This window comes from Ovis canadensis, chromosome 18 (genome assembly GCF_042477335.2).
Source record: "Ovis canadensis isolate MfBH-ARS-UI-01 breed Bighorn chromosome 18, ARS-UI_OviCan_v2, whole genome shotgun sequence".
Classification (NCBI taxonomy): domain Eukaryota; kingdom Metazoa; phylum Chordata; class Mammalia; order Artiodactyla; family Bovidae; genus Ovis; species Ovis canadensis.
The window spans coordinates 13,530,203-13,545,390 of record NC_091262.1 but is presented as its reverse complement, the minus strand read 5'-3'; the positions used below and the strand labels follow the sequence as shown (position 1 = coordinate 13,545,390).

The 15,188-nt window shown below is 38.2% G+C and overlaps 1 pseudogene; it reads left to right on the top strand.

Annotated features, from left to right (window-relative positions):
• Nucleotides 1-1,158: 1,158 nt before the first annotated feature.
• Nucleotides 1,159-2,475, top strand: LOC138423614 (endogenous retrovirus group PABLB member 1 Env polyprotein-like; annotated as a pseudogene).
• Nucleotides 2,476-15,188: the final 12,713 nt, after the last annotated feature.

The following is a 15,188-nucleotide window of genomic DNA, read 5'->3' as shown; positions in this document are numbered from 1 at the left end:
ACAAAATCTAGATTACAACATAGTGAAAAGTATCCTAAAGAAGACTGAGAAATTCATCTTACTCATATGCCAAGAGCTAATGGATATTCTTGCTTTCAAGTTTGGGTAGATACTTTTACTGGATGGATTGAGGTTTTTCCCTGTCATAGCGTACAGGCCGGAGAAGGCAATGGCACCCCACTCCAGTACTCTTGCCTGGAAAATCCCATGGACGAAGGAGCCTGGTGGGCTGAAGTCCATGGGGTCACTAAGAGTTGGACACGACTGAGCGACTTCGCTTTCACTTTTCATTTTCATGCATTCGAGAAGGAAATGGCAACCCACTCCAGTGTTCTTGCCTGGAGAATCCCAGGGACGGGGAAGCCTGGTGTGCTGCCATCAATGGGGTTGCACAGAGTCGGACACGACTGAAGCGACTTAGCAGCAACAGCAGCAGCAGTGAACAGGCTAAATAAGTCATAATAAAGATTTTAATCCATGAAATTATCCCCAGGTTTGGGCTGCCACTGAACCTTCAAAGTGACAATGGCTCTGCCTTTAAAGCTGCTATAATTCAGGGGGTATCTAAAGCTCTAGAAATAAAATATCACTTACATTGTTCCTGGGGACCCCAATTCTCAAAAAAGGTTAAGAAAGCTAATGACATTATCAAAAGACTTCTGCACAAATTAACCCAAGAGACACAAGACAATTGGATTAAATTCCTACCCATAGCTTTAATGAGGGTGCAAACTGCCCCCCAAAAGGAGGGACTGTCCCCCTTTAAATGTATTTATAAAAGGCTTTTCTTATGCATAGACATTGTTATAGACCCTAAAGCCTTAAAATTGACTAGTTATGTAACTCAGCTCTCAGCTTTTCAACAGATATTAATAAAACTCAGGGAGCTGACTCCTGACCCCACCTCTGAGTCAAGCAAGCCTCTATTTCACCCCAAAACTAAGGTCCTCATAAAAACATTGGGATCTGGGAGCCCGTCCCTCAAGCCCCTCTGGAAAGGCCCTTACAAGGTTATTCTTTCTTCTCCTACAGCTGTCAAATTGCCAAAAATTGATTCATGGGTACATCACACTCGAGTTAAGAGGTGGTACCCTGACCAAAACTAAGTGACATCTTTTTATGTCTTTACTTTCTATGCTCTGACTTTGTACTTTTCAGATGGGCCTGATAACCTATGTGAGCTTACTACTGCTGACTCCAAATATCCTGAGTCTGACGTTTGATCCTCAAGACAATGCCTTCCTGTTCTGGGCTCACTCCTGCACTACATTTCACAATTGGTCTAACTGCTGGGTCTGTGGACCATTCCCCTCTTCATCAGTGGAAGGCTTCCGGTGGTGGACATCTCCACTTCAAGGAAAAGACGTTCTCCACGTCTGTAAATACCTTCGATAACAATCACAGGTGATGCCTCTTTTCATCTGATGACATCTACCAACCCTAAAATGGACTGATGCAACACTTTGCACTTTAACTATAGACATAATGTGACTTTTAATTTTGATTATACATTGTCTCGGTTCAATGACTATTTTGCTACACATAAGGCAAATAGGTCTAGATCTTATGGTTTTTTAGCCAACAACTTAATTAAAATGATTAAAAACGATTGAGATTTTTGCCTCAGGAAATATACAACATAATCATTTCCATGTTTTCCAACCCCAGTTCAGGTCCTCCCTTTGTCTGGCCAGGCACTAATTGGGACTGGATATCTCAGTCATGCTGGCTTGCTCCAAACGGGACTTATTAGATATGTGGCTCTTAGCTATGGACATGGTTTCCCCCTGGTTGGAGAGGGAGATACCCCCTGGGTCTAGCCTTTACTCACAGATTTATATTTTCAGAGCTTCCAGAAGAGCCTGCTAATTTACTCCACCTTAAAACTTGGTGGACAAGGTCTGTATTTCACTAGTATGAATATTTGGCTACAGTGTTTGTTCCCTTTTTGGGAACTACAGATGTTATGGTATGAGTGGATGTTTTGACTAATTTTACTCAACAGACATTACAAGATTCTCAAAAGCCTATTTCAGCTCTTAATGATAAACACAAATTAAAAAGGTGGTTTTACGAAACAGATTGGCTTTAGATATTCTGACAGATGCACAAGGAAGAACGTGTGACATTATTCACACCCAGAGCTGTACATATATACCTGATATGAACACAAATGTTACTCATTTTACTAAACACGTGAACAAGATGATTGGGGCCATGGATACTCCTGAAGCCTCAATTGCCTCACTTTGAGAGATGTTAACTAGTTCCCCACAGTGGACAACTATCTTAATTACAATAATTCCGATTGTTTTGTTTTTGCTGTTTGATCCCTACCTCTGTAACTGTATAACTGGATTTATTTCTAGCTGCATGAAAGCTTTTAAGTTACAAATGCTTGCTCAAATTCCTGCTACTACTGCAACTGCCTCCAACTACTATTTGGGGCCCCTGGATCAGATATCCTCAATATGAAGATTAGGAAAATATGTTGCCTCACCAATTTAGAGACAGTTCCCCTTCCCAGCTTAAAAACAGTTATGAAACAAAAATGATGCCCCTTTTCCCTAGGCAACATAATTCTCCTAAAAGAAGAGGGGGAAAATGAGAGGGTAACAGGCAGGAAGGCCCGGGGTCTCCAAATGGAGGAAATAGCCTGCAAGTGTCAGACATTTTTTATCTCTCTTAAGCAGCAGGAGGAAACAAATTAGCAGTATTTTTTCCTTCTCTATAGAAATTTAAAAGGAGGTTTCTCTTAAAATGCTGTGTTGCCATAATGACACCTGGTTTCACCTGAAGTTAACTATTCTCAAACCTAGAGATAACCAATGTATTTTTCTTATGAAAATGTTTGTCTTAAGCTATGCTAATGTACTATACATTTACCCCAAACTCTGTCTTCAAGTTGGTTCCGCCTTTTGGCTCAGAATCTATTTGACAAACTAGTAAGTTATACTCTGATAGTCCCTCTTGTCTATGCACATGAAGCTATTTGTATGGTGATTTGCCCTTCTTCAAGATTCTTCTTTATTTTATTTTATTTTATTTTATTTTATTTTATCATTATTATTTTTCTTCTTCAAGATTCAAGTTAATCATTTTATGGCCCCAGGATGAACCATTTGGTACCAAGATTATCCCAAAATGCATCTTATGGGTGAGGGGCCTGGTGCCATTCTGAGTTTTAAGACATTCTTTCATTAACAGACTGCTGGTGACTATATAACATCTAGCTGAAGACTAACAGGGGGAAACTCTTTCTGCCCCCTTCTGATGCCTATGTCAAAAATTTCTCTATCTCCTTTATATTTAATAGTATTTTATTACACAAAAGCTCTGAGTGATCAAGCCTCGTTTCTGGCCCCCGATTAAATTCTTCTCCTCCCGGGACCAAAAATCCTGGCGTCTTTGTGTGATTCAACAACAACCTTTCACAAAGAAGAGAAAAATTAACCAGTGTGCTTCTATCGATAGTTGCAACTATCGAACTTAAACTGGGAAAAATACTGTTTTGTTTTTTTTTTTTTTTGCCATCAGACCCCAAAAAGCAAGTTCTGAAAAAAAAAAAAAAAAGCTTCACTGCAGTTTCTGTGTTGTGTAAAGACATTCCTAGGATACAGTGTACCATTTCATGAGAAAAGAGGTCAGAGGAGAGTGTTCTTTGAGTGTTCGCTTCCATACCAGTTGCTACTCTAATAAGGTGAAACTGTACTGTCAGATGGCTTCTCAGTAAGAAGCGGCAAACAGCCTGGTACTTTCAGAAAACGCAAATACTTGGTGAAAGCTTTTGCTGTAATGAAGGAAGAAATGAAGCAGTGAGCTTTTCTGGCAGGTGTCATTACAATACCCAGCTTTTACAGTGGGAAAATACTATTTTTACCATCAGGTCCCAATTTCCAGGTACACAAAACAGGTTTCTTTGCATGTTCAGAGCTTTGAGAAAGGACACTTTGGACACACTGTACAATTTCATTAAAAAAAAAAAAAGAGGTCAGGGGAGAGTGCTGTGTGAGTTTCAACTGTCGTACCGCTTGCTACCCTGATTAGGTTAAACTGTACTATCAGCTAACATCCCAGCAAGTAGAAGCAAGAAGCCTGTTTCTGCCACAAAACTCAAAAACTTGGTCAAAGCTGTTATTTTAATGAAGAGAAAAATGAACGAGTGTGTTTTTCTGGCAGGTTTTGAGCTGAAACTATCTAGCTTTCACAGGTGGAAAAAGCTTTTTTTACTATAAGACCCCAATACCCAGTTTCATGAAAGTATGCTTCCTGTCTGTTTCACAGTTGTATAGAGACACACATAGGATACACTGTACCATTCCTTGACAAAGGATGTAAGGGAAGAGTGTTCTATGAGTATTGACTTCTATACAAGTTATTAATTTGATTAGGGGAAACGGTATTGTCAGATGAGTTCACAGCAATAAGTGGCAAGAAGCCTGTCACTTTCGGAAAACTCAAATACTTGACCACATTTCTTGCTGCAATGAAGAGAAAAAATGAAGCAGTATTTTTTTGAAGGGGGGAGTAGGTTTGTGGTTACAGTTATTCAGCTTTCATAGGGAGAAAATACTGTGTTTCCGATTTACAGGTTCACTATTACATTTTTCCCCTGCATTTTTACAGTTTTGTAAAGATACCCCTAAGACACACTGTATCATTCCATGAGAAAAGAGGTCAGGGGGTCATGCTTTTGAGTGCTGACTGCCATACCTGTTAGTACCCTGATTAGGTGAGACTGTACTCTCAGATGACTTTCAGAGAGCCAACTTAGGCAGGTTGATATGGAATCCAAGTTTAAGGTCATTTTAAGAAGGAGGTGAACATTCTTTCTTTTTCACATTCTTTTGCCTTATACATGTAGGCCTTGAAGGTAGCAGTATCTCATGTTTCAGGACATGCCTTTTCTTGAACTTTTGATGTGTGATATGGGAGAAGGTCTGGGTAAAAACTTCCATAGTCTTGAACTCTGGGTTAACCTGTTCCTTCTGGCTGATCTCATGTTGATGTTATCCCAGGATGTACATGACAGGGAAGTGTCTGAGCAAAATGCTCACAGCCTTGAGGTTTTTTTTTTTTTTTTTGTATTCTCAGCAGCTAGTTTAGAAATATATAAGGCCCTGCTTAAATTAGTAAGGCAGGTACCCTCCTGCCCCCTTCTGATGTCTATGTCAGAAGACTTTTTGGTCACTTTCACTTTAAATAAAATCTACACAAAGCTCTAAGTGACTGAGACTGTCTGGTCCCAGAGTTAAAGCTTCTCCTTCTGGGACTCTTAATCCAGAAACACTCTTCACCATTCACCATAAGCTATCATTTTGGGGTCTCGCTCGGAATCTTCAAGGTAAGGACATTTGGAACTCTAGTTCTTTTGTACTCCTAGTAAACAAGTTTTCTACTTTTCTTTAACTCTATGATGTGCCTGTGATTGAAAGCCAGAGACACACAAAACAAGTGTGAAGTGAGAGTAGAGCCCAGCTTTGTGGTTCCATGGCACCTCATAATGAGTGAGGGCAGCCACCAAAGGCGAGACTGTCAGGGGTTTATACCGACTTGTCAATGCCAAGAGTCATCCAATATCCCTGCAAAGGGGGTGGCCAGAAGTGGGTGAGGCATGTGGATTCAACTTTTCTTTCTTGGCCATCTTTGACAATTTCATAATTGCCTGGGGAATTGAAACTACTAACCTAATCTGTTGAATCATAGACTTTCAAGGGACTTGCATTCCATGCTGTTACTGTGTACTCTACCTTAGACCCTAAATTTGGATGGACATTCATGAAGCACCTCATCTTGCTAGAAGGCAAATGTTACACCTGGGTTGTCTTTTCATGCACTGCAGACAGGAGCACATTCATGAGCTGCATGGAGCTCTGGCTCCTGGAATGTCTCTCAGACTAGAGACTGCTCTCTTAGCTGCCTGCTTCAGAGGCCAGTGACGTGAAAGTGAGTCCTTGTCACAGCTGTGTCTTGGTCTATATGTATGGAAGCACTGCTGGTGACCATGAGATTTCTGAGGACACAGGTTGGGGATCCTAGGATCTGGTCAGATTGGAAGTGCAATGGGCTTCGTCCTTTGGCAACGTTGGCTCTTAGTGGACCAGAGGAGGCTCTCTGGAGAATTTTCTCTCAACTCCTTAGATATTCTTTCTGTGGAATCTCTGGAAATGAACTGGCAGGATTTTCCCTAACAGCTCTAGAACAACAATCACTTTTTCCTCACTGGCTGGTCCTTTGCCACCTCTTCCTATCACATATCACCCAGGGTGGAATCAGAGGAGGAGCTAAAATCAGGCAAAGATTTTTATTGTTGAGGAACTGGACATCAATCTGGGATGCCATCAGATCTACCTCTAATGCATTTCCACCCACTCTGGTAGTAGAACTGGGAAGGGGACTAGTGGGACACCTGCATTGGTAAGAGACAGGTTAACTCCAGCCAGGGAAGGAAGCTTAGGTGGAAGACCTGTCTCCACCGCCATCTAGAGCAGGGAGGGATGCATCCAGTAGAAAAAAAAAGCCATGGCACTAGGGGTCACCTTTTTGGTCTCTTACAGATGGGAGCTAACATTTCCAGAACCACCCCTTTGTAATTGTATCTTGAAAAAATGGGATAAATTTGATCTTCAGAGCTTAAAAACAGGCTTATATACAGGCTTCCTTTGCTTTAAGAGAAGACCTTTCCTGCCCAGAGAGACAATCCCTACTGGGAAAACATCTTATCTGCCAGTCTACCTCTGTCATCAGAGTCAATTTGAATACTTTTTGGTTTAAAATTTTAGCCATGAAACTATGGCTACAAAAAGGAGAGACATTTTTGACAGTGAATGGTCAAGATACTCTTTAGACTCTGGAGAAAACCGGTTAAAATGAAAATGGAAAACTTTGAAGTTTCTGTCTGTTCAGATTTATGTTTGTCTCAGTGTGTATCTCTGTCCTTGGACAACACTGCTGAAGGCTCTATTTAATTGGCCTAAAGAGAATTAAATGCTTACACATCAAACAATTCTAAATTCAAGAAAATTAAACTAAAATGAATTTCAGGCTGTGTGAACTGGGAAATATTCACCATTGAAGTGATACCTGGTATTGATGTTTGTTTATTTATCTAATTAACATAAACATTATGAAGCTATTTTTACAAATAACATAGCTTAGGGTGATTTATGTTTACCAATCTGCTCAATGATGATATAAAGTACAGTTCATGAACTGTTCATGGTTGCTGAAGGAAAGTAGGATATGTGTTTTCAATAAAAAGTTATAAGGAATGGAATTATATTATAATAAAGGAAACGAAAGTAAGTCTAAACTTACAGGTGGCTGTTCTCTAAATGGGCAAATGAAGTGATAAATACAGAAAGTGTAAAAAAGGTTTGTAGCAAGCAAAAAAAAAGACTTTTGTGCATGGTACAAGTTTCTTAAGACATTAAACTCTATTTGAAATCTATTATTGTTACTTTGACTAAGTGAATAAATATTGTTTCACAGTCAACATAAGCAGGTATCAATCTGGAATATGGTTTTCTCTTTGTTAGAAGAACAAAGTTTTCTTGGAATGTGGCTTTTGATAACAGACTATGGCACACATAGACAAAACTAATTCTGTTTGTACAAAAATTAACCCCTCGTTAGAGAATTTAAAATGGATAAACAATGGCTGTAAACCAAACAGCCAGGGGATGGAAATCCAAGATGCCTGCTTGGCTTTTCCTGGCTCCCTGACAAACCTCGGTTTTATTTGATAAGATAAAGCCTTTCCTGACTTTAGGTTAAAATCTCACAATGGAGAAAAAAATGGTTAAAATGTATTTTCTGTAATGTCCAGTGATTGAGGCACCCACTTTGCTGGACAGGTTATGCATACATTGGCCAAAACAAACAAAAAAACAAACAAAAACTTCATTAGCTCCTTGGAGACTCTTTTTTTTAAAAATAATATTTATTTTAATTAGAGGCAAATTATTTCACAATATTGTAGTGGTTTTTGCCATACATCGACACGAGTTAGATATGGGTGTACATGTGTTCCCCATCCTGAACCCCTCTTCCACCTCCCTCCTTATTGCATCCCTCAGGGTCATCCCCGAGCACCAGCCCTGAGCACATTGCCTCACATATTGAACCTGGACTGGCGATCCACTTCACATATGATAGTATACACGTTTCAATGCTATTATCTCAAATCATCCCACCCTCGCCCACAGAGTGGAAAAGACTGGTCTGTGTTTTTCTTGCTGTCTCGCATATAGGGTGGTCATGACCATCTTTCTAAATTCCATATATATGTGTTAGTATACTGTATTGGTGTTTTTCTTTCTGGCTTACTTCACTCTGTAAAATAGGCTCCAGTTTCAACCACCTCATTAGAACTGATTCAAATGTATTCTTTTTAATGGCTGAGTAATAGTCCATTGTGCATATGTACCACAGTTTTCTTATCCATTCATCTGCTGATGGACATCTAGGTTGCTTCCATGTCTTGGCTCTTATAAACAATGCTGTGATGAACATTGGGGTACACGTGTCTCTTTCAATTCTAGTTTCCTCAGTGTGTATGCCCAGCAGTGGGATTGCTGGGTCATATGGTAGTTCTATTTCCAGTTTTTTAAGGAATCTCCACACTGCTCTCCATAGTGGCTGTACTAGATTTGCATTCCCACCAACAGTGTAAGAGAGTTCCCTTTTCTCCTTGGAGACTCGTTTTCACTGACATCCTCATTCATCAGGTAGGGATGACAGAAAAGGGATTGGTTATATAAGATTGAATAGACAGCTAAATACATCTATAATTTTCATGACTTTCTGTCTGACATATTACTGGTGTCTAATCTTTGTATTCAGATATAAAGAAGCTCTTCTCCTTAAGTTACTGATGGCTTAAAACAATTTAGTGACTTGCATCTATGGGTAAAATTAAAATATATTTCTTTTCTCTCTGCCTCATCCTTCTAGAAATTGGAGACACCTGGGCTCTGAACAGCCTCATCAAGGTGAAAAAGACTGTCTCCTAACATATACAGAAAGCTCAGAGTATACTGGGGAGCTCTAAAAGAAAAGCTCACCAAACTGATGGCAGGCCTATGGCATCTGTTACATTTCACTGAATATTAAGTTATATTTATGTTACTTAAGGTCTGTATTTACTAAGACTCACTTCTGAGATGGTTCCTTGTGGTTATGCTACATTGCTAAGAGGTTTAATTGAGTTATCAAAAAGGACTCTTTGAGTTTGTTTTTAAATCTTATCTCAGTAAGCAGTTCTTGAATAAAGATCAGATGCTCCAGGATCTACAACCAGGAGATTAACAAGAGGCTATAGCCATTTAACAAATTAAGTCAGATGACCTGGAGATGTCACTGGGTTATACCTAATGGAAGTTCTTCACCTAAGTTCTTACTTGTAAGTTTACTGTCACTTTCACTTTAAATAAAATCGACTACTTTAAATAAAATGAATAAAAAATGTTGTTAGTAACTGAGACTGTCTATGGTCCTGGAGTTAAATCTTCTCCATCAGAGACTAAGAATCCAGTGTCGCCATTCACCGTAGGCTATCAACTTCCCAGCAAGAAGTGGGAAACAGCTTGTTTTTATCAAAAAACTCAAAAAAATTGACAAAGATTGTTTTTGTGATGAAGACAAAAATTAACCAGTGTGTTTTTCTAGCAAGTTTAAGCCTGAAACTATTCAGCTTTCACAGAGGAAAATAATTCTTTTATAACCTGGCCCCAGTTCCCAGGTTTGTTGTTTCACACTAGTATTAAGACACACCTAGTTTATTGAGGTATGCCTGTATTGCTATGAACCTTTCCCTTGGCACTGCTTTTACAGTGTCCCACAGATTTTGGGTTGTTGTATTTTCATTTTCATTCATTTCTGTGCATATTTTGATTTCTTTTTTATTTCTTCTGTGATTTGTTGGTTATTCAGCAGCATGTTGTTCAGCTTCCATATGTTGGAATTTTTAATAATTTTTCTCCTGTAATTGAGATCTAATCTTACTGCATTGTGGTCAGAAAAGATGCTTGGAATAATTTTAATTGTTCTGAAATTACCAAGGCTAGATTTGTGGCCCAGGATGTGATATATCCTGGAGAATGTTCCGTGTGTGCTTGAGAAAAAGGTGAAATTCATTGTTTTGGGGTGAAATGTCCTATAGATATCCATTAAGTTTAACTGGTCTATTGTATCATTTAAAGTTTGTGTTTCTTTGTTAATTTTCTCTTTAGTTGATCTATCCATAGGTGTGAGTGAGGTAGTAAAGTCTCCCACTACTATTGTGTTATTGTTAATTTCCCCTTTCATACTTAATAGCATTTGTCTTACATATGGCTGTGCTCCTATGCTGGGTGCATATATATTTATAATTGTTATATCTTCTTCTTGGATTGACATGTTGATCATTATGTAGTGTCCTTCTTTGTTTCTTTTATCAGCCTTTGTTTTAAAGTCTATTTTATTTTTAAATGATTTCGATTTTTTTGAATTTATCAAGTTTAGATTTATGGCCCAGGATGTGATCTATCCTGGAGAAGGTTCCATGAGCACTTGAAAAAAAGGTGAAATTCATTGTTTTGGGGTGAAATGTTCTATAGATATCAATTAGGTCTAACTGATCTAATGTATCATTTAAAGTTTGCGTTTCTTTGTTAATTTTCTGTTTAGTTGATCTGTCCATAGGTGTGAGTGGGGTATTAAAGTCTCCCGCTATTATTGTGTTATTGTTGATTTCCCCTTTCATACTTGTTAGCATTTGTCTTACATATTGCGGTGCTCCTATATTGGGTGCATATATATTTATAATTGTTATATCTTCTTCTTGGATTGTTCCTTTGATCATTATGTAGTGGCCTTCTTTGTCTCTTTTTACAGCCCTTGTTTTAAAGTCTATTTTATCGGATATGAGTATTGCCACTCCTACTTTCTTTTGGTCTCTATTCGCGTGGTATATCTTTTTCCAGCCCTTCACTTTCAGTCTATATGTGTCCCTTGTTTTGAGATAAACTCAAAATGGATTAAAGATCTAAATGTAAGAGCAGAAACTATAAAACTCCTAGAGGAGAACATAGGCAAAACACTCTCAGACATAAATCACAGCAGGATCCTCTATGATCCACCTCCCAGAATTCTGGAAATAAAAGCAAAAATAAACAAATGGCATCTAATTAAAATTAAAAGCTTCTGCACAACAAAGGAAAATATAAGCAAGGCGAAAAGACAGCCTTCGGAATGGGAGAAAATAATAGCAAATGAAGCAACTGACAAACAACTAATCTCAAAAATATACAAGCAACTTATGCAGCTCAATTCCAGAAAAATAAACGACCCAATCAAAAAATGGGCCAAAGAACTAAATAGACATCTCTCCAAAGAAGACATACGGATGGCTAACAAACACATGAAAAGATGCTCAACATCACTCATTATTAGAGAAATGCAAATCAAAACCACAATGAGGTACCACTTCACACCAGTCAGAATGGCTGCGATCCAAAAATCTGCAAGCAATAAATGCTGGAGAGGGTGTGGAGAAAAGGGAACCCTCCTACACTGTTGGTGGGAATGCAAACTAGTACAGCCACTATGGAGAACAGTGTGGAGATTCCTTAAAAAATTGCAAATAGAACTACCTTATGACCCAGCAATCCCACTGCTGGGCATACACACTGAGGAAACCAGAATTGAAAGAGACACATGTACCCCAATGTTCATCGCAGCACTGTTTATAATAGCCAGGATATGGAAACAACCTAGATGTCCATCAGCAGATGAATGGATAAGAAAGCTGTGGTACATATACACAATGGAGTATTACTCAGCCGTTAAAAAGAATTCATTTGAATCAGTTCTGATGAGATGGATGAAACTGGAGCCAATTATACAGAGTGAAGTAAGCCGGAAAGAAAAACACCAATACACTATACTAACACATATATATGGAATTTAGGAAGATGGCAATGACGACCCTGTATGCAAGACAGGGAAAGAGACACAGATGTGTATAACGGACCTTTGGACTCAGAGGGAGAGGGAGAGGGTGGGATGATTTGGGAGAATGACATTCTAACATGTATACTATCATGTGAATTGAATCGCCAGTCTATGTCTGACGCAGGTTGCAGCATGCTTGGGGCTGGTGCATGGGGATGACCCAGAGAGATGTTATGGGGAGGGAGGTGGGAGGGGGGTTCATGTTTGGGAATGCATGTAAGAATTAAAGATATTAAAATTTAAAAAAATAAAAAAATAAAGTCTATTTTATCTAATGTGAGTATTGCTACTCCTGCTTTCTTTTGGTCTCTATTTGTGTGGAATATCTTTTTCCAGCCCTTCACTTTCAGTCTGTATGTGTCCCTCTACACCTAAAACAACTAGAAAAAGAAGAACTTAAGAATCTCTGGGTTAGTAGAAGGAAAGAAATCTTAAAAATTAGGGCAGAAATACATGCAAAAGGACAAAAGAGACCATAGCAAAAATCAACAAAGCCAAAAGCTGATTCTTTGAGAAGATAAATAAAATTGACAAACCACCAGCCAGACTCATCCAGAAACAAAGGGAGAAAAATCAAATCAATAAAATTAGAAATGAAAATGGAGAGTTTGCAACAGACAACACAGAAATACAAAGGATCATAAGAGACTACTATCAGCAATTATATGACAAAAAAAAATGGACAACTTGGAAGAAATGGATACATTCTTAGAAAAGTATAACTTTACAAAACTGAACCAGAAAGAAATAGAAAACTTTAACAGACTCACCAGAAGCACTGAAATTGAAACTGTAATCAGAAATCTTCCAAGAAACAAAAGCCAAGATACAGACGGCTTCACAACTGAATTCTACCAAAAATTTAGAGAAGAGCTAACACCTAGCCTAGTCAAACTCTTCCAGAAAATTGCAGAGGAAAGTAAACTTCCAAACTCATTTTATGAGGCCACCATCACCCCAATAAAAAAAACCTGATAAAGATGCCACAAAAAAGAAAACTACAAGCCAATATCACTGATAAACATAGATGCAAAAATCCTTAACAAAATTCTAGCAATGAGAATCCAACAACACATTAAAATGATCATACACCATGACCAAGTGGGATTTATCCTAGGGATGCAAGCAATCTTCAACATCCACAAATCAATCAATGTAATACATCACATTAACAAATTGAAAAATAAAAGCCATATGATTATCTCAATAGATGCAGAGAAAGCCTTTGACAAAATTCAACATCCATTTAAGATAAAAACCTCCCAGAATGCAGGAACAGAAGGAAAATACTTCAACATAATAAAAGCTATATATGACAAACCCACAGCAAACATTATTCTCAATGGTGAAAAATTGAAAGCATTTCCTCCAAAGTCAGAAAGAAGACAAGGGTGCCCAATTTCACCACTACTTCAGGAAAAGAAATAAAGGGAATCCAGATTGGAAAAATAGAAGTAAAACTCTCTCTGTTTGCAGATGACATGATCCTCTACATAGAAAACGCTAAAGACTCCACCAGAAAATTACTAGAGCTAATCAATGAATATAGTAAAATTGCAGGATATAAAATCAACACACAGATATCCCTTGCATTCCTATACATTAACAATGAAAAAACAGAATGAGAAATTAAGGAAATAATTCACTCACCATTGTAACGAAAAGAATAAGATACTTAGGAATATATCTACCTAAAGAAACAAAAGACCTATATATAGAAAATTATAAAACATTGGTGAAAGAAATCAAAGAGGACATTAATAGAGGGAGAAATATACCATGTTCATGGAATGGAAGAATTCATATAGTAAAAATGAGTATACTACCCAAAGCAATCTACATATTTAATGCAATCCCTATCAAGCTACCAATGGTATTTTTCCACAGAACTAGAACAAATAATTTCACAATTTGTATGAAAAAAAAAGAAAACAAAAACACCTCAAATAGCCAAAGCAATCTAGAGAAAGAAGAATGGAACTACAGGAATCATCTGCTGGACTTCAGGCTGTACTGCAAAGACACAGTCATCAAGACAGTATGTTACTGGCACAAAAACAGAAATATAGATCAATGGAACTTTTAGAAAGCCCAGAGATAAATCCATGTGCCTATGGACACCTTATCTTTGACAAAGAAGGCAAGAATATACAATGGAGAAAAGACAATCTCTTTAACAAGTGGTACTGGGAAAACTGGTCAACTACTTGTAAAAGAATAAAACTAGAACACTTTCTAACACCATACACAAAAATAAACTCAAAATCGGTTAAAGATCTAAATGTATGACCAGAACTATAAAACTCCTAGAGGAGAACATAGACAAAACACTCTCCAGCATAAATCACAGCAGGACCCTCCATGACCCACCTCTCAGATTATTGGATATACAATCAGAAATAAGCAAATGGGACCTAATTAAAATTAAAAGCTGCACAACAAAAGAAACTATAAGCAAGGAGAAAAGACAGCCTTCAGAATGGGAGAAAATAATAGCAAATGAGAAAATTGATAAAGAATTTATCTCAAAAATATTTAAGCATCTCCTGCAGCTCAATTCCAGAGAAATAAATGACCCAATCAAAAAAAGAGTCAAAGAACTAAAGATACATTTCTCCAAAAAAGACATACAGATGGCTAACAAACACATGAAAAAATGCTTAACATCACTCATTATCAGAGAAATGCAAATCAAAAACCACAATGAGGTACCATTTCACATCAGTCAGAATGGCTGCGACCCCAAAGTCTACAAGCAATAAATACTGGAGAGGATGTGGAGAAAAGGGAACCCTCCTACACTGTTGTTGGGAATGCAAATCTAGTACAGCCACTATGGAGAACAGTGTGGAGATTCCTTAAAAAACTGGAAATAGAACTGCCATACGGCCCAGGAATCCCACTTCTGGGCATACACTCCGAGGAAACCAGAATTGAAAGAGACGTGTACCCCAATGTTCATCCCAGTTCAGTTCAGCTCAGTCGCTCAGTCATGTACGACTCTTTGTGACCCCATGAATTGCATGCAGCACACCAGGCCTCCCTGTCCATCACCATCTCCCAGAGTTCACTGAAACTCAGGTCCATTGAGTCGGTGATGCCATCCAACTATTTCATCCTCTTTCGTCCCCTTCTCCTCCTTCCCCCAATCCCTCCCAGCACCAGTCTTTTCCAATGAGTCAACTCTTCACATG